Source organism: Leguminivora glycinivorella, chromosome 2 (genome assembly GCF_023078275.1).
Source record: "Leguminivora glycinivorella isolate SPB_JAAS2020 chromosome 2, LegGlyc_1.1, whole genome shotgun sequence".
Lineage (NCBI taxonomy): Eukaryota > Metazoa > Arthropoda > Insecta > Lepidoptera > Tortricidae > Leguminivora > Leguminivora glycinivorella.
The window spans coordinates 30277572-30297026 of record NC_062972.1 but is presented as its reverse complement, the minus strand read 5'-3'; the positions used below and the strand labels follow the sequence as shown (position 1 = coordinate 30297026).

At 38.3% G+C, this 19455-nt stretch overlaps 1 protein-coding gene across 1 annotated transcript in view; it reads left to right on the top strand.

Annotated features, from left to right (window-relative positions):
• The first annotated feature begins 15079 nt into the window (after positions 1-15079).
• The window catches only part of LOC125241203 (laccase-1-like), a 216675-nt gene continuing 212299 nt past the window's right edge, over positions 15080-19455 (top strand). The window contains exon 1 of the mRNA XM_048149575.1: positions 15080-15545. The gene's annotated coding sequence lies outside the window, so the exon portion shown is untranslated. The remainder of the gene's footprint in view (positions 15546-19455) is intronic.

The window sequence follows — 19455 nt, the reverse complement described above, 5'->3', positions numbered from 1 at the left end:
GTAATAATACTTATGTAATATTGACAGTGTTGTGTTGACATGTGTTTTATTTTATTGTGAAAGGTTCAGGAAAATAATTTTATAACGATTTTTGTTTGCAGTGAAAACTACCACCACCCCTATGAAAGCAATAAACATACTGATTAATGATTACAATTTTATATTAATTTGTGCGGTTCGTAGTCAACAATAAAATTTCATAACAATTTTGTAACTTGCTTGTGTAGTTGGTATAATGTGTTGAGAACTGGGACATTTTAGTGGGAATCAAGGTAAGTAATTACTTTATAAAGCCTGAATAGAAATATATTACATATTACTAATTACGCGCCATGTTGCGGAATTTAATTGGAACTATTTTCTTCATACTGAACTGAACTGTCACCTATTAGTCCGTTTTCACATTATCCGATCCGATATCGGATGTCGGAAGTATTTCAATGGAAAAAATCTAAGATGGCGCCTGTAATGTATGAGATATCGGTCCGACATCCGATATCGGATCGGATAATGTGAAAACGCACTTACCCCCCATCAGAATAACAGCGCTCTCCTGACAATATTATAGTCATGTACTTATCTCTGTTCAGGCTCTACTAAACTAGATTTTGTAATGAAAATCGTTGGGAGACTGTACAATATTCATAAGCTTGGTTCAAAGTCAAGGGCAGGTCCAGGTTTAAAGTCAAAGAAATCACTGGTTAAATATTTTGTTATATTTTTAACCGAAGGTGTCGGACAAAGAGGATATCAATTCCTAAATGGTAAATGGTAATGAATCATTACCCGTCCTCCCCTATGAATCTTTCCATTTTCTCTGTCCAAACCTATACATTTAGGAATTTTAGTGTAGGCATCAATGATAATCTATCATATCTACATACATATAATCACCTGTGTATTCCCGTTAAATTGTGGCGTAGGCGAGAGGCTGGCAACCTGTCACTGCAATGTCACAGTTTCGTTTTCTTTCAACCCCTTATTTGCCAAGAGTGGCACTGAAACCTGAGTAGTTTCATGTGCTCTGCCTACCCCTTCATGGGACACAGGCGTGGTTGTATGCATGTATGTATGTATTACCGTTAAAGGGGTGGGCACAGCGCATGAAACTACTCCAGTTTCAGCGCCACTCTTTGCAATTAAGGGCTTGGGAGAAAACGAAATTTATCTACAATTTAGAAATAAAAAACTTCACATCATTTCTCTAAGGCAATATGTATATAAAAAGATAATACCCGCAGGTCCTTTGTTTGTCCAAAACCAAAAGAAAATAACACCTGAGAAAAACGTTACAAGAGGCATAAGCTTTGCCTAAGTAAATTTAAAATGGTTATTTACGATTTTCGAAATCACAGTTGTTTCCAAAGTTTCCCAGCAATATTACTTATCTATGTATTGATGGCAAAAGTATATGGCTCAGTCTGTGTGCCAACGTAAATATTGCAGAATAAATTAAATGTGAAATTCCCGCTACAGCCTACACACCTAATAATATCGGACATTTTTTTGAATAGGTACCTATTTTGTTGTGCGGGCGACTCAGCATAGACTAGCTGGGCGGTCGGGGGACGTCATGGCAGAATGCTAGCGATCCTTACGACAGTGCAGGCTTAACCGATGTGGGTTTAGTGGGTAGGACGTTTCCCGCCTTTCTCAGCAAGATAAGGGTATGGGAGATGGGAGTCCCACAAACCCACCGAAACCAACGGGGGTATGCATATTACAGCATTACCACACCGTAAAAAAAATTGAAATAAAGTTGATTACCAACCCGCTACCCCATTTCTTCCCTTGGCTAAAGGGTATATCCATCACCTAGGGATCTAGGCAACCTAACCTAGTTAAACACAAAAACAGTCTTTCATGTTGTTTCCTTCAAAAAAATGTCATAGTGGCTACGCCCGGAGGTACTAGTTACGAGTACCTAGGCACACCTCGGACACTGGCGATCAAATATATGAAAGAGGCGCGTTCCTAGCACACAGTCTAAGCTCGTGTAGGTGAACGCGTACTATGCTTGTATGAGTGACATATGACAGGTCGACTGTTCGCGTTTTTGACAGGCGGTAACTGTCAGGTAACCGAGAGGGGGTGGGTGGCACTTTCAGTGGGGAGCGGAAGTGGCCATACTGTATGATAATACTATTTATTATACTGTGACCTAGGGGAGCCTAGGTACTCGTAACTAGTACTATTGGAATACGTACTTGAGAAGTCGTAAAGCAAGATGCGAATAAATGTTGACGTCTCGCCTCATTTCCTCCCAACACCCTGTTAATTACCCCCAGAAATAGTACAGAAACGTTTACAAAACATCACTTTATGATGTAGCAAATAAAGTCGTATAAAGGTACCATTTGGTTTCAGAGTACATCAGGCCCTGTAGCCAAGAGTACAATCTACAGACGGTCAATCAAATCTTGGCACTAAAGAGACGTGTACTCGTACTTATTTCATATTTTCTATAGGAATTAAAACTTTGCCCACATTTTCAATCAATTTTTACGTGTTTATAGCTCGTCGCTGATTCCGTCAACGCGCAACGTCAAGGTTTTAGACAGGGTACGCGTTTTATTAAGACAATTTGGTTGAGCCCAGCATTTTTCAAATATGCCGCCTTTTTTTGTGCCAAGATTTGGTTGACCGACTATGAAGCAAGAGATCCTGAGTTCCATTCCGAAGTTGTTTTTAATCAATTGAACTTTTTTTGTATTTATTAAGTTTTTTTATATTTTTTTAATGGAATATTTGACTATTACTATATTGCTTCCCTATTGACTATTACTATATTGCTTCCCTATGCTTCATATGTATGTATGACGCTCCGTGGCGAAGGATACCCAACTGTATCTGATTATCGCACTCTCTTACTAAACCCTGACCAGAAATATATGACTACGCGCCATCTTGCGGAATTTCATTAGAACTATTTTTGAACTGTCATCTCATACATCAGAATAACAGCGCCCTCCTGACAATCCATACTAATATTATAAATGGGAAAGTGTGCGTGTCTGTTTGTTTGTCCATGCGGCAAAACAGAGCGACGAATTGACGTTATTTTTTAAGTGGAGGTAGTTGAAGGGATGGAGCAGGCAAAAGCTAGTATTCATATATTTCTGATCAGGTACTGTAACCGAATGGCATTTCTGCGACCCAAAACAAAAACGAAACGCCGCGAAAGGTAGTCTGGCTCTGTCGCGCCAATACGCAAGAGCCATAGAGACAGATATCTACGAGCGTTTCGTTTCGTGAGCGTTTGTGTCATTCGACTACGTTCCTGGCTTTAACAGCTAGGCTACCAATAATATTTTTAGTTTACAAACTCCATAGAGTTTGTCACGTTCGATAACTATCTATTACTTATAACTAACTCTACAACTAAATATTACCTTCTTGCTGACTGTACCTAATTAAAACTCACGTTATCGTATTACCGGCGACAAGAGGTTACCAGATCAAACAGCTTTAATTAATGGCTCGGGTCATTTGTGGTTTTTGACACGGATCTCTATGGAAACCTGAAGTCCACTTGGCAAATATAATCCGGTAGGTATTACTATTACCTATTGAACGTCAAGCTAGGAACATACTACGCGGACGTCCGTCGTAAAACGACCGCGACCGCGACCTATCAGTGTGCACGGAACAAAACATCCAGAGAGCCAGATTTCGATCGGACGTCCGTGCGCTCAAGGCCACGTCCGCGTCCGTCGACCGATAGTTTGCACGGTTATGTGTATTTCCATTGTCCAGATTCCCGTCCGCGGTCGATTTACGACGGACGTCCGCGTAGTGTGTTCCTAGCTTTACAATCGCTTGCTCCCTACCGCTCTTCTACTTAATATAGTGGCGCGACAGAGCCAAGCTACGTTTAAATCGCCACGCAGCAGCAACGATTGTCACTTCGGGTAGGCCGGCTTAACTCTTTTTGAATAACTGTAATGTTTAAAGGAAGTTTACTGAATACGTCGGTAGATGGCGCTGAACGGAACGCGGTGTTTTCTACAACGCGCTAACAAGATTTTTATGGAGTTTGTATGTAAGCGAGAGGTGCAATGCAAGCACTAGTGTTGTACATCAATGATTAAATAAATAAAATAAGGCGTCGAAAAGGTTAACCATAAAAATAGAAAGAAAGTTGTGAGAGTGTTTTGAAAATTAATGTCGTTTTAAATACCTAAAAGTTCAGAGATTTATTTCGACACTCTTTTCTTCTAAGTGGAAGTAATGTCTATTATTAATTTTAATTTTAAGTATAGACCATGGACCTAATTTTGTTAAAAACGCATACAGACACTCGTAGTTATTTAGGCCTCATGTTTACGCATTCGCCTCGGCGGGTTTCTTACGCTAAGCTGGGCTCAAAGAGGGCTCCACGAGCACAGATTACAGAAAACATCATAACAGATACACCACACTGACATTTGTGATATTGCAGTGACAAGTTACTAGACATCATATGATATCATCTCGCTCGAATCTAGAGCAGAGCCCAACTGGGGAAGTTCCTCCGGCTTACAGAAGAACGCAGCCAAATAGCAGTAGACCCTACTCATAGTGTTGCGTTTCTGCTGGTGATTAAGGCTGCCAGAGTTCAAAGAGGGTGTGGTGTGCTGGTGACGGAAGGACCTACGTACGGAATTAATTTCCCATATAACCATAATCGGTCGCCGTTCCTACGCAAATCCTCCTATTTTGTGTACACACAGGTCTTCGGGTCTCAATGTTTAGTCGCAGTACGGTCGACGTTTAGTCGCGGCGACCCAAATGGGGACGATTGGTAACAGGCACAAATGGTCACAGAAGTGACAGAAGTGTGCACTACGCGTGCACACATTGTTACCGTTTGGCGACTACTTTCCGAAAATCATTCGTTCATTTCATTCTTTTCAAATGGCGACTGTCAGAGACGTCAAAGTAAAAAAGAAATAAAACCATTTGACATTAAAATGTAATGGCGTAAGAATTTGTTAAAGATAAATATTGTTTGCATTTGTAATATAATGTGGGCTAATTACCATGGCCAATTAAATTGCTCGAGTGATTTCATAAAATAAGTCTAAATTTATCAACGCGCCATCAATTTACCTCAGTTTAACCAGTAATAATATTATTGACTACTCGGTGTTTGCGTGTTATGTATATTGATTGGTGAAGTTTTAGTGCTCCGGTGCATACACTATACTGAAATATTAAAAATAATGCCTAGAAAACCAATAAAGTTGTTAAAATATGGATTAAGACGGTAATATTCCATGTAAAAAACAGTCGCCAAACGGTCACCAAACGGTCGACAAACGGTCGCAAAATGGTCGCAGCGTACACGCGTGACCGAAAGCTGTTTTCAAAATGGCGTAATTCTTGTATTATTTTTTTCCAGGTATCCTCAAACTTTATAAACAATTAAATATGCCGTCGTACTCAGTTGCCCTCACTAAAGAAGATTTAAAAAAATGTAACGTGCGTACCGAGCTGCTGGGTTGTAAAGGATCGGGGATCATATTATTATGGTCTTCTATAGAGCAACTAGTATTTTGCGGCATTTCACAATTGACACTTGTTGAAGTAGTCGTCAATAATATTACTATCAACATTAATTTCAGCGATCTGTACTTCTTTTGTCAAGATTTTTGTATAGATAAGTGTCTACAAATTTGTAATGTTAAAGAGACATAAATAAAACGTAGTAGAGTAAATAAAATGTTTTTTTTTTGTAACCCAAACAAAATACTTGTAGATACGAGTGCGGAAAAGAGGAAAATCGATACGAGTAGCGATAAATTAATACACGAACGAAGGGAGTGTTTTAAATCGACACGAGTTGTGAATGTCCTTTTCGCACGTGTATCGTATGACGATTTTCAGTACCTAAATCCAAGCTAAGAGTTTCGACCAGACAAGAAATGAATCATTGCTTGATTTGCTCGCACTACTGCGTGTAAAAAGCAGCATCTGTACTGAAAAAACTATCATTGCGCAACAGAAATTCTATTAATATCACAGTAAATACTCTATTTCATTTGATTCCTACTTTTATTGTGTAAAGCAACACTGCACTTCATTTTTATCAATAAGAATTAAAAATTATATATTTAATACATTAAGTAACTATAAAGTGCTTATCTATTTGTATTATCATTCTGCACTTTTCTTAACTTTCCCACATTTCTATAAAATGTCGAAGAGTGCTTAAATGGTCGTCGTCGTTTATTATTATTTAATTCGCTCATATTTAAATGATTCAAAGCAACCAGTCCACAACTTCACAAGAAAGTTTGAGAAACCTTCGTATTTCAGATTGTCATTTGCGGTTACAGTGGTTTAGGAGCAGTTCGGTAATCAGACCTACACATGTGTGTACAAATTCTGTCAATGTCACTGTCAGAAACCGTTCTGACAGTGACAATGACAGCCACAAATTCGTCCACATGTTGTTACCGTTATGTGTGCAAACGTCGACTAATAAAGTGTCGTTAAAAGTCATTCTGACAGTGACATTGACAGCCACAAATTCGTACACATTTTGTTACCGTAACGAGTGCACACGACGACTACACTTTGTTATTGTAACAATACGGTCGCATTGTTTGCACGACGTTACCACGCGTTATGTCACATTTGACAGTTAGTTACTGATTTGAAGATTTTGCGACTGAAATGGTTGTATGGGTTGTTCCGTCTATTGTCCTTTGAGTCGTCGGCAACCCGAACCCTCCTTAGAACTTGTACACTCCTTTATTACTGTGAATACTTAACACAGCAAAAAGGAGTGTACAAGTTTCTAATGGGTTGGCAACGCGCACGTGACACTCCTTGAGTTGCAGGCGTCCATAGGTTACGGTGACCGCTTTCCATCAGGCGGACTGTATGCTGGTTTGCCACCGACGTGGTATAAAAAAAATTCGCCCAGAACACAAATTAACCTATATCCCACAGTCGACAGAAACGGAGTGGTGAAATTCTTAAATCATCACCGGAGGGTACCAGTCACCCTCATTCGTTCATCCGCTATTTTTTTTCGGTCACTACTACCGCTGTCTGTATTCTCTGATAAATATGACATTGGCATCTTTAAAGCTGGAATGAATAGGCTCTCACTGAACTGATGAGCTCCATCCTTAGGCCCTGCGTGCGTAGCCGAATTGCACAAACGCTCACGAACCGCTCACGAAACGAAACGCTCGTAGATATCTATCTCTATCGCTCTTGCATATTGGCGCGACAGAACCAGACTACCTTTCGCGGCGTTTCATTTTCGTTTCGCGTCGTAGAAATGCCATTCGGCTACGGGGCCTGTCGTCACTTCTCATGACTTGTGACTAACTTACTAGGGTTAATCGCCGAATATCATTAGTTATTTGTTATACAAGGGGGCAAAGTTGTATTTTAACGCCGAGTGTGGAATTGAAAAACGAGCAAGTGAAAGGATTCTATAGTTGAACCACGAGCGAAGCGAGTGGTTCGAGAATAGAATCCTGAACTTGCGAGCTTTTTAACACGCGAGAAGTAAAATACATTTGCACCCGAGTGTAACACAAAACTTTTCCCCTCAAAATTCAATATTCTTAACAAACATAACTAAATAAATGTCACTGTTCTGAACTTAAATGCATGCTATTCTTATAAAAATACCAAGGTCACTATAAGTGTGCCGTTCAGATTTATGGAGTTCCGATCTGATCTTCATCAGCAGTTCCACTGCACCAAATGTCACTGTTCTGGACGTAAGTGCATGCTGTTCTTATAAAAATACCAAAGTCACTAAAAGTGTGCCGTTCAGATTTGAGGAGTTCGGTTCTGACCATCATCAGCAGTTCCACTGCACCAAATGTCACTGTTCTGGGCGTAAGTGCATGCTGTTCTTATAAAAATACCAAAGTCACTATAAACGTGACGTTCAGATTTTAAGAGTTCCGTTCTGGCCATCATCAGCAGTTCCACTGCACCAAATGTCACTGTTCCGTACGTAAATGCATGCTGTTCTTTATTAAACACAAAAATCACCATATGTGTGCCTTTCAGATTTGAGGAGTTCCCTCGATTTCTCCAGGATCCCATCATCAGAACTGCGTTCTGAGGAAAATGAAACCAATCTGTATGCATATACATTCAATAAAAAAAAATATTCAAAATCGGTCCAGTAACGACGTAGATATCGTGGAACAAACTTTAAAAAAAAAACATACAGACGAATTGAAAACCTTCTTTCCTTGAGAGATTTGAGGCGGCGGTTAAAAATCTGGAACATACTGTCAATTGCAAGCGGCGTATCTTTCGCGGATAAGCGTTGAGTGTAATCTTTGGTTGAAGTATAGCGTAGTATAAAAGCAGGTACTTAAACAAACTTGGCGAGGTAAATTCCCGAGATAAAGAAATCTTAATAAAAGTGTTTTGTTTTCATTATATTATACATTACTTAAGAAGTCAGTTTAAGTGCGTTTTCACATTATCCGATCCGATATCGGATGTCGGACGCCAGCGGCTCGCCCAGCGGTGAACTATTGGGTTGGTAAGAAAGTAATGAGCGAATCATAACCAATATTGTAATTTTTATTTAATTTATTATTTTAATCATTTATCAAAAATATAACGGCCTTCGTTATCTACTACTTGTCTCCATCGTTCTGGTAAAGAATGAATAGCATCGGCGAAGAAGTTCTTAGGTTTAGTTTAAAAAAACTCAGCTATGTACTGTCGTAGATGGGCTTGATCATCGAACTTTTTTTCATTCAAGGCATTGCTTAGCGATCTGAACAATGCGTAATCCGTAGGTGCCAAGTCTGGAGAGTACGGTGGATGAGGTATCACTTTCCAACCTAGCTCCAATAGCTTTAGCCGAGTCACTTTTGCAATGTGTGGGCGAGCATTGTCGTGTAAAAAAAAAACTTTAGCATGCTGTGGATGATTCTGACAGATTTTTTGGTTTAAATTTTCAAGCTGATTACAGTATACTGATGCGGTAACAGTCATTCCACTTGGTAGGAGTTCCCAGTGAATAATACCATGAATATTCCACCAAACGGACAGCATAACTTTTTTCGGGTGAGGCTCTGTTTTTGGTGCCTCTATTCCTTTTTCGTTTGGAGCTAGCCACTGACGTTTGCGTGTGTGATTTATATATAAGACCCATTTTTCATCTCCAGTGATAAGATGGTCCAACCAGTTGAATGTGCGGCGAAAAGACAGAAGTTGTATGCAGATATCGGCACGGCGGTTTAGTTGATCTCTATCAAGTTCATGCGGTATCCAAACACTGTATTTGTAGTTTTTTCCCCAACTCGTGTAAATGTGTTTCTATGGTGACATGAGAGCAGCCTAACTCGGTAGCAAGAGTACGACTCGTTAGCCTCGGATCTCCTTCAATTAAGGTTTTTAATTTGGCTACATCAATCTTCACCGGTCGACCAGACTTAGGTTGATCTGATAATGAAAAGTCGCCACTACGAAACCGCTGGAACCATCGTTTCGCCGTGGCCTCAGACACAACTTCAGGAGCAACACGCTGACATATATTACGCACTGCTTCGGCGGCTGAATGGCCAGACTGAAATTCATATAGTAAGCAATGCCTTACATGCACTTTTAATTCGTCCATTTTCTTCCTTATATTAGCTCGGCGACAGCTAGTGAATGACCGACGAGAAACTGTGCGACTCGCCCTTTATATACTTTCGACCATAGAAGATTCTTGAACTCTCTCGAAAATTTTATGTGGAATTCAATCGATCGCTCATTACTTTCTTACCAACCCAATATCGCCTTGTCTCTTTCATTTGCACGGAAGTGTTTATCTTTTGTTCGTTTTTATAGTCGATAGCTCATAGCTTACTAGCTCGCGGTGGGACCAGTGCCTAAACTTGTACCTACGTTCGAATATATCTACCTGCCTGAGGGTCTAAAATTCGCAGTGGTTGAATTCCATTAAGTTTGGCCTTCACGTAAAGAGGGTTGGGTTATATTGACACGATGGGAAATATAATATCGTGTATAATATATATCAAAGCCACTATGTTTAAAAAGGTAGAGAGTAGAGGCCGGTAGTGGAGTCAAATTGTACATCAAAAATGCTAAGCTCAACTTTTGGTATGTTATTTGAGCTCTGTGGTATAAAATACGAAATTATTAACGAAACTGCAAATTATTTTTCTTAAATTGTTTGAGTATTTTTCAATAAATTTGAGAGTTTAGACAAATATTGTTTTGTTATGTTGTAGGTAGGCTACAGTAAGCTTAAGTGCGTTTTCTCATTATCCGATCCGATATCGGATGTCGGAAGGATTTCAATGGAAAAAATCCAAGATGGCGCCCGTAATGTATGGGATAATGTCCGACGTCCGATATCGGATCGGATAATGTGAAGACGCACTAAATTAATTTTGCATTTTTTTATTTCTATGCATAGTACCTAATATATTATACAACTAAGGCCGGTATTACATTATGCATCATAAATATCTTTGATCATAGCGTCCCATTAATGCAAATACCGACTAAGTGACTTTTTGACGAAATCGAGTTTTTAGCACCTATAGAATAAGATTTTCAAGGGCTACAATATGTTAAAACCCATGTATTGATACGACGCTGCATTCAAAAGATAGCTTCCGCATAAAGTTACTTAATGGTCAATTTGTTGCATTATAAACTGCCAGAATGTAATATGAATATTTAATATAAACTTTTATGCTTTATCCGCCAAGTAGAACCTTTTAATGGTGTATAGTGTTTTTTTGCATTTAAACATTTTGTTAAAGTAGCCATCTTATGTTCTACAAAAAAGTTTAATGTGTACATATTTGATTTTTGCAAATAAAACTATCAACAAAATTCTTTATTTTAAGCCAGGCTAAATACACCAAATGTCTTTAAGATGTTTTTCCAGAAGATGTTTGTTTACAAACATCAGCAATTTCATTCTACCAAAAAGTTGTATAGGGACTATAATTGGTTTTGCATGTGATGTGACGAAGGAAAGGATAACGGTCTATTACTGCAAATACCGACTATGTGTAAATAGGCGATTTTGAGATAATGCGGTTTGAAAGTTTGAAGGCACGTTTTATATGAAAACATGAAGAAATTTACGTTATGTGTATGGCATTTTAAACCCTATATTTTTTTGTTTACTACTTTGTCGTATATATATTCAGAATGTATTTAGTTGACGATCAAATACGATTTAATGAAACAGTCGAATACCTACTTAGTTGGTTTTTCCTGTAGAAATAAATGTTTGCATATTTCTCTTCTTTATACATAATTATAACCCATTGTTTGTCTTAAATAAAGCTTCGTTTTTCATACGATGTTCTACAACCTAAATGAGTTTTTTCTGAAATATACCGGGTAATAATTATAAGTTAGCCAGTAAGCTAATATAGTCAGTAGTTTTTAAGAATATTGTACGCTCGAAATGGGCACTGTTGATACTGTATTTCCTGTATATCATACCATCTTATGTACACAGTTAACAATGAATAAACTTTACTTTACTTACTAGCATACCTACGGTACGAGTAGACTTCAGATGTCACAACTGTGTACCACTTCACCAACTGCAGTATTAAGTGGTTGAAACCACTCATGGTACCCTTTAGGTATTAAATCTCTGTCACAAAGGCTGAATAAAGTCTTGAGGACACTTAGGTGGAGTCGAGGCACGTCGAATCGAGCCCTGCATACATTTACAATGAACGATGAATCCGATTCGACGCGTCGCTAATGGACGTAGTTTCATAAGAAATGCAGAAGGCGAATTAATGAGATTCGACTCGGCGAGCTTAGTGGTCACTAGGCTTAAGTTCATATCGAGATCTGGACGTAGCACAAGGCAAGAAAATCAACGCCACAAATTAAACTCCAGTTCAGTAGAACCACCTCAAACCTCTTAATGTATCATATCATATTTCTATCTCGGTCTAAAGCTCGATAAACAACTAGCTATCTCTGCGTTCAAGAAGATGGACTTACGCAGACTTTTTGACAAAGGTATCGTAACTAAATAGTACCATGAGTGCTTCCAATCACTTAATACCTAGTTAGTCTAGCATTGTCAGCCGTGTTACGGACGTGTTTGTATCGAATTCCACCAGTGATGAAGATGTTGTTTAATAACTTTTTATCACTCTTGCGCAGTAAGTGTGCAATCGCACGAAGGCGTATCAGGAGTAAAAGAAAAACTTTTTCCCAAAAGAGTGTTTAAATTTGTATTTTGGACTACCATAAATACTTTTTTATCTTTTTATTGCAAGTGTGATGAAAAACACTGCATGTAACTGGGGGCGTAAGAATATTGCAAACATGATTGCTTTAAATCGCCCCAGAAAGCTATGTAATTACCGTTACACATTACTTTTTCTTACTTATTACCTCATCTACGCCTACATTTTAGTGACTTTGGCGTAAATACTACAAAACTTTAAATAAACTATTACTTCAGGTTATTGAGCGTACAAAAACTATTTACCTATACTAAATGTAACAGTGTAGATAGTGAAATTTCGAACATAAATTATGGCGGACTTCGGATTGCTGAGACAGTGAACTAGTATGTAGTAAGTACCTATGCATATTATGCTATTACCCAAAAACGCATTAACAGATTTGTAAAATTCTTTTTGTGATTTCAAGGGAATGCTATTGCGTTACTTCTTGTTAAATTTTACTGAAATCGTTTAAAGTATTTTGTGAAAAATCTCCTAAAACCGGTTGAAGAGGATTTTTTTCAAAATTTTTTTTTTGAGAATAACTCTTCAAAACCATAAATAAAGTATTATTAATGGTTAGTAATGTTAAAAAACTTTTTATTACAAATGTACCAGTTAAATTGACAATGATAAGTGAAGTTTTGTAACATAAAATTAGAGCAGCTATATTTCCTGCAACTAAAACCGCCTATGTCATTGAGAATATTTAATATATTTTGAAATAAGTTCAAAACTTTTGTATATTTTTTCTTTTTTTGCAAATCATAAGTAAAGTGTATTAAAAGCAAAGCTTAATCAAAGGGAAACACTGCTTTATATGTATTAATAAGAGAAATATACAAATTTTTATTTCTACAGGAAAAACCAACTAAGTTTGCTACTATTTTTTTTAAATCGTAGTTTTATCGGCAATCAAATCAAGCCTGGATATTGTTTACGATTAAGTATTAAACAACACAATACGGGCTGTAGAATGCTGTATACAAATAGTAATTTTTTTCATGTTTTCATATGAAATCGTACCTTCAAACATTAAAATCGCATTATCTCAAAATCACTTTTTTGCACATAGTCGGTATTTGCAGTAAGGGGACGATAGGTCTGTATGCCTCCCTTTTTCATCAACGTGAAGAATAACCTAATCACAAAATTAAAATAAAAAAAAAACCCCGACTGCGACATAGTAGACCGATTTTCATGAAACATGGCTAAGAACACTCCCGACTAACTCAGCTTTCAGACAAAAAAAAACTAAATCTAAATCGGTTCATCCGTTCGGGAGCTACGATGCCACAGACAGACGCACACACAGACAGACAAACAGACTGATAGACAGAAAGCCAGACAGACAGACAGACAGACAGACAGACGGACAGACGGACAGACAGACAGACACGCCAAACTTATAACACCCCGTCATTTTTGCATCGGGTTAAAAAAGACGGCATGTTGTCTATAATATATCTATCACTGTCCTAAATACGTTAATAATCTTATACTAGTATTTGCCACGAGTTTTATATGAATTCTAACGGGAGAGTCCCACAAATTCCATTTATGAACGATAGTAGATTAGAAGCGGCGGACAAAGAGTAGGCGGCCCACTCTTAGTGCACATTATTGGAGCCATACTACGCGCATATATCATATGGAGTTGTAATACTCCATACAACTATTTTCTTACTTTACAGAAACAACAGAAAAAAATACACACCGGTAGGACTCGAACTTAACGATCTTTTGGAACAGCGGTCGAATCGCTATGATCAACGGAGTCACGAATTTTTCCATGCTTTCCTTTGAATTGATATCTTAAAAGGCAGTCTTTATAAATAATACTAAGAGTTAGACTAACCAGAGTGAGTGATAGGGTTTTAAGTTTAAGCAAACGTCATAATTTCATGGAAGTTTCCCGAGGATATTAAACAATAACTACCCATCTACTTATTTTATTTTTACTTTTTGTTGAACCACATACACCTAATTACACATATCTACCCTATCTTAATGGTGTAATTTCCTCATTGAAAACCGGCCAAGAGCGTGTCGGGCCACGCTCAGTGTAGGGTTCCGTAGTTTTTCGTATTTTTCTGAAAAACTACTGAACCTATAAAGTTCAAAACAATTTTCCTAGAAAGTCTTTATAAAGTTCTACTTTGGTGATTTTTTTCATATTTTTTAAACGTATGGTTCAAAAGTTAGAGGGGGGGGACGCACTTTTTTTTCCTTTAGGAGCGATTATTTCCGAAAATATTAATATTATCAAAAAACGATCTTAGTAAACCCTTATTAATTTTTAAATACCTATCCAACAATATATCACACGTTGGGGTTGGAATGAAAAAAAATATCAGCCCCCACTTTACATGAAGGGGGGGTACCCTAATAAAACATTTTTTTCCATTTTTTATTTTTGCACTTTGTTGGCGTGATTGATATACATATTGTTACCAAATTTCAGCTTTCTAGTGCTTACGGTTACTGAGATTATCCGCGGACGGACGGACGGACGGACGGACGGACAGACAGACATGGCGAAACTATAAGGGTTCCTAGTTGACTACGGAACCCTAAAAATGTGTGTTTATTACATAATAATCTCCATATTATCTTCCTCAAAAACCAGCATCTTACTTAGACAGCCTTTGATGCATGTTCGTAGAACACCCAAGTTTATAATTGAGTCTAATTTTCTTGAGTGCGTAATAACTCCTCCGCAAACTTCTTCTGACGTCACTATACCCACTGAGATATCTCTTATACAGATCCTATGTATATATGCAGATCTTAAATTATTAAAAGGAATATTTGACGTCGAAAAGGAATGGGAGATGAACGAGTCAGTCGCGTAGCGAGACCGCGTGGGTTTAGATGCTGTGGACGTTATAAGCGACCATTACAGACTAATTTTCCAATAAAAATAAATAATACACAGTAAGGAATGGTCAAAATAGCACTCCTATTAAGCCACTTCCTTCGTACTACGGCGGCCATATTTGTGAAGTGACGTTGCTGATCGGTCGTTCTAAATTCGATTGTCGCGCGTGAAAATTCTCCCCCGATCGATTTTCAAGTGATTTTGTGAAATGTGAACTATAAAGTACCTTTATCAAGTGTTGAATGAAAAAACTAGTATTTATGTTAAAACTGTTACGGATTATATATTGCTATAAAACTAAAATAGTGGAGCCTTTTGTGAAAAGAACGATGAAAGTTTTCAAAAAGAAAATGCGATTCTCTATAGTTCGTTAAACTGTAATTTAGTACATTCTGTGTATAAGTATAGTTAAATTAAGTTTTGTATATTAGCATCGAAGTTGGAGGCCGGGGGAAAAGGTAAGCTTAAATTTATTATATATTTGCATGTTTGTGAGTAATAACCTAATAACTGGTGATATTGGGAAGTGGAATGAAGTTGTGGGTGTTTCGTTATTAGAGTAAACGTTTAATTTAGGGTAATTTAACCATCGACCTAGTTTACCCTACTATTAGTGTAAGTAGGTACTCAGTGGTGTGCTTTATTCTGGAGATGTTTGAGGAAACTTGATCTTTGACTTAGGGTGTTTTGTTTCCGTAAATTAACCTATGCGAAGATCCCAAAATTCCAACCTGGTTTTCGTCAGCGTGGGATATACAAACCGATGCATTGAATATGAATTATGTTTGTTCGGATTCGGCAAATCTAGCTGAATTTTCATTTGGCCGGACGCTTTTTTTATAGCCGTTTTGTTAACTTTTAAAAATTACAAAGTCGACAAAGACTAATGTTTTCAGGGATGAGATTAAAATACCTACTCACCTATTTTGAAATGATGGATTACCTAGCCAATCATTTTCAGGTTCTTCTGGAGTTGTGTTACGGCTCATGGGAGTCTATCGTCCGCTTGACAACTTTTTTCATAAAATTTTCATCTAAATCCCGTAACTGTACAGCCATACAATAAATAAATAAATAAACAGTTAGGCCACCAGTTCTTTTTGTATTGATATAAAAAATCCCTTTTGTCGTTCCCTTAAAACTAAGCCTTCTGAGCCTCCCCTGAATCTCGTCAAGGGAATTCGTATGCCAGATAATATGTATGTAGTCTATGTAGGTCAAGGGGACATATATATGGTTCATGGTTTACATAGATATACATAGAAGAACTCTTTTATATATTAGTGGGGATTAAATAAATAAATATTTCATTTTGCGTGGTCAGTCTATGGACTCTGGGCAGAAGGAAATACTCCCAAACATTGTTACTAATAGGTATGTACTATTTTGCGAACTAGTGAAAAAAAAACATATTTAGTGAACATAATAATAATTATATTCTACGGTATTACTTTCTCTTATCATTCGACATCTAAACACTCGTGATATGTGTATCTCTCAAATGGATTGTTATCAGTTAGGTACCTATATATACATAAGCGTTTAATGTTTTTATTTATAGCTGAGACATACATAAAGATCTATGTGACCTTCATCAGAAGATTTAGCTAAGATTAAGTAATTGAGAATTGAGATGGTTAAAATAGGCTTAAGTATAAAATGCTAAAAGATCCAAGGGTCAATACTAAAAGCGGGGTAATTTCCAATACCTAGGGTATTTCAGCGAGGGGCTGTCAACCTGTCACTGCTATGTCACAATTTGGATTTCTTTCAACCACTTTTTGCCAAGAGTGGCGCTGAAACTTAGTAGTTCAACTTAGTAGTGCTCTGCCTACCCCTTTATGGGATGCAGGCGTGATTATATGTATGTAGATATGATAAGCCCGTGTGGTGACGTGTTAAGAATTTCACCACCCCCTTTCTTCCCGTGGGTGTCGTAGGAGTCAACTATAACAACGTTAATATTCAAAAGTATCACAAACTCCTGAAATTCCTAAGAATTATAAAACACCGCAAATCTAAAATTTCGAAACCGCGTCGAGTTTCTGACAATACTTTATGGGAAACATGGGAGTAGGGTTGCCACTTACAGAATATTATACATTCATAATACTTACAGTATGGCCACTCCCGCTACCCGCTGAAAGTACCGCCCACCCGCTCTCGGCTACCTGACAGTTACCCGTGTCTAAAACGCGAACAGTCGACCTGTAGGCCTAGCACATGATGGCCGCGGGAGTATGTCGCCGCGAGATAGATGCCACGTCTTCTTCTAACTGTATTAATGACATAAGGACGGGTAGTCTATCTCGCGGCGACATACTCCCGCGGCCATCATGTGCTAGGCCTACTGTCGTATCTCACTCAATACAAGCATGGTACGCTTTCACCTTCACGAGTTCGCTTCACATGTGTGAGTAGGACCCCGCCTCTTTCATATATTTGATCGCCATGGTCCGAGGCATCTTCATACAAAGAAAATGCCAAGTTATGTAATATTATTTTAGTCATGTATTTTGATAGGCCTGTGACCTGAACCAGTGTGCTGGGTTAAAAAATTCTCTATCTCGTTTCTTCCCGTTGCTAATCTGCACGGGTAGCTTGGTCGCGCGATAGACGATAAAATATCAGGCTGGATCGCTCCGAGTGAATAAAACAAGCCATAGCCATTTTGCATTGCCAATTTTTGTTTGTCCTTGTACTCGTGCTTTTTGTTATGTCATTTTAGTTCCCGTAATGGTCGGATGGCGCTAGATGTAGCCATAATTATTTTAATGTACGGCTATGACGAGTCCGACCCGATAATATTGTGTAATAATGTAATGTCTGTTATAAATCTTTGTTGTCTTTTGCATACTTTCTTTTTTGATATTTTTTATTTTTATTAGTGTTGTATTCATAAATTGTTACCTGTCGTGATTGTTTTCACCAAATGGCCTCATCGGAAGACCAGCGCTGGAAGTCGCCAGCAACATGCTGAGATGAGACCATTTCGTGGCACTTTTGTTTGTTAGCCTTTGTGTGTATGGTTACTTGTTTGTGTGTCGTTAATTTTTGTGTATATTATATTGTTATCGTCGTTGTTAAGTGCTTAAGAATAAAAAAATATTCTATTCTATTCTATTCTATTTCCATATAGATGGCATATAGGTAATATGGCAAAAGTGGCAACCCTAGACGAAAATGAGAATTTGCTAAATGGATTACGAACCCGGAACCGACGGGTTTGAATTAATTATGTTATTGTTCTCTTACCGAGTTTGCTGACGATGAAAATATTGTTTTACATACACCAACCTTGTCCCGGGGGATTCCACGAGGGATATTATTAACGTATCTGGTAAATAATTAAAATGCTTTGACAGATAAAATGGAAACGACGACTATAACGGAAAAGATGAGGAGTGGCAGGTTCGCGTGGTACGGTCACGTAATGTGGAGAACTGAATCTCATATTATTAATATTCTCTTTATTTCTTTTAAGTCTATAAGAACTAAGAATATAAGAGTAAAATACAAAACCACTTGCAAACCAATCAAAAAAATATAAACATGGTATAAAAAACCTAACCTAGGTTGCCGCGAGCAGAGCGGGACAGGGCCCAAGCTGCCGATGGTTAGGGCTACAGAGCTCTCTGCGCGGATAGTCCGACGGTTCCTCTGAACCGTCGGACTATCCGCGCCGTGTCCAAGATCACCGCCTTCTGCATCTGACCCTTGATCCAACCACCTAGCGAGAGTCTCTCGAGATGTTGGTCGAGACTCTTCGCTATGAGACCGTTCGCTGAAACGACTATCGGGACAATGATCGTCGAATCAACATCCCACATGGCGGTTATCTCGTAAGCCAAGTCTAGGTACTCTTCATGGGGGATGGTGATGTCGACGAGCACGGTCCAGCGTTGCGATCGATCTATTGTTTATTATTTGTTAGCCTGTCGTGTCTCACTGCTGGACAAAGGCAAGGCAAACGAGGGGGACCGTCTTCCACGCGTCTCTAAGGCAATGTTTGGCCAATCTTTTAGAAAAACGTCATTGATATCGTGCCGCCATCGCCTTCGCGATCTGCCGTCACAATTACGAACTGTGTTTGGTGTGCATTCGGTACAATTTGGAATCTCATATAGGCAAAAGAATGTTCGAGATGAATGTTGATGGATGGAGAGGGAGGGGTAAACCCAAACAAGGATGGATGGATTGTGTGAAAGGATAAGAAAGAAGTGAGTATTGAGATGACGAAAGATAGAGGGGAATGGACGAGGAAGACAAGTTGGACCGACCCCACATAACGTGGGATAAGGGTAGGAAGAAGAAGAAACTTTGTCAGATAAATAATATCTTGTCAAACATGTTTATTTGTAAAGTGAA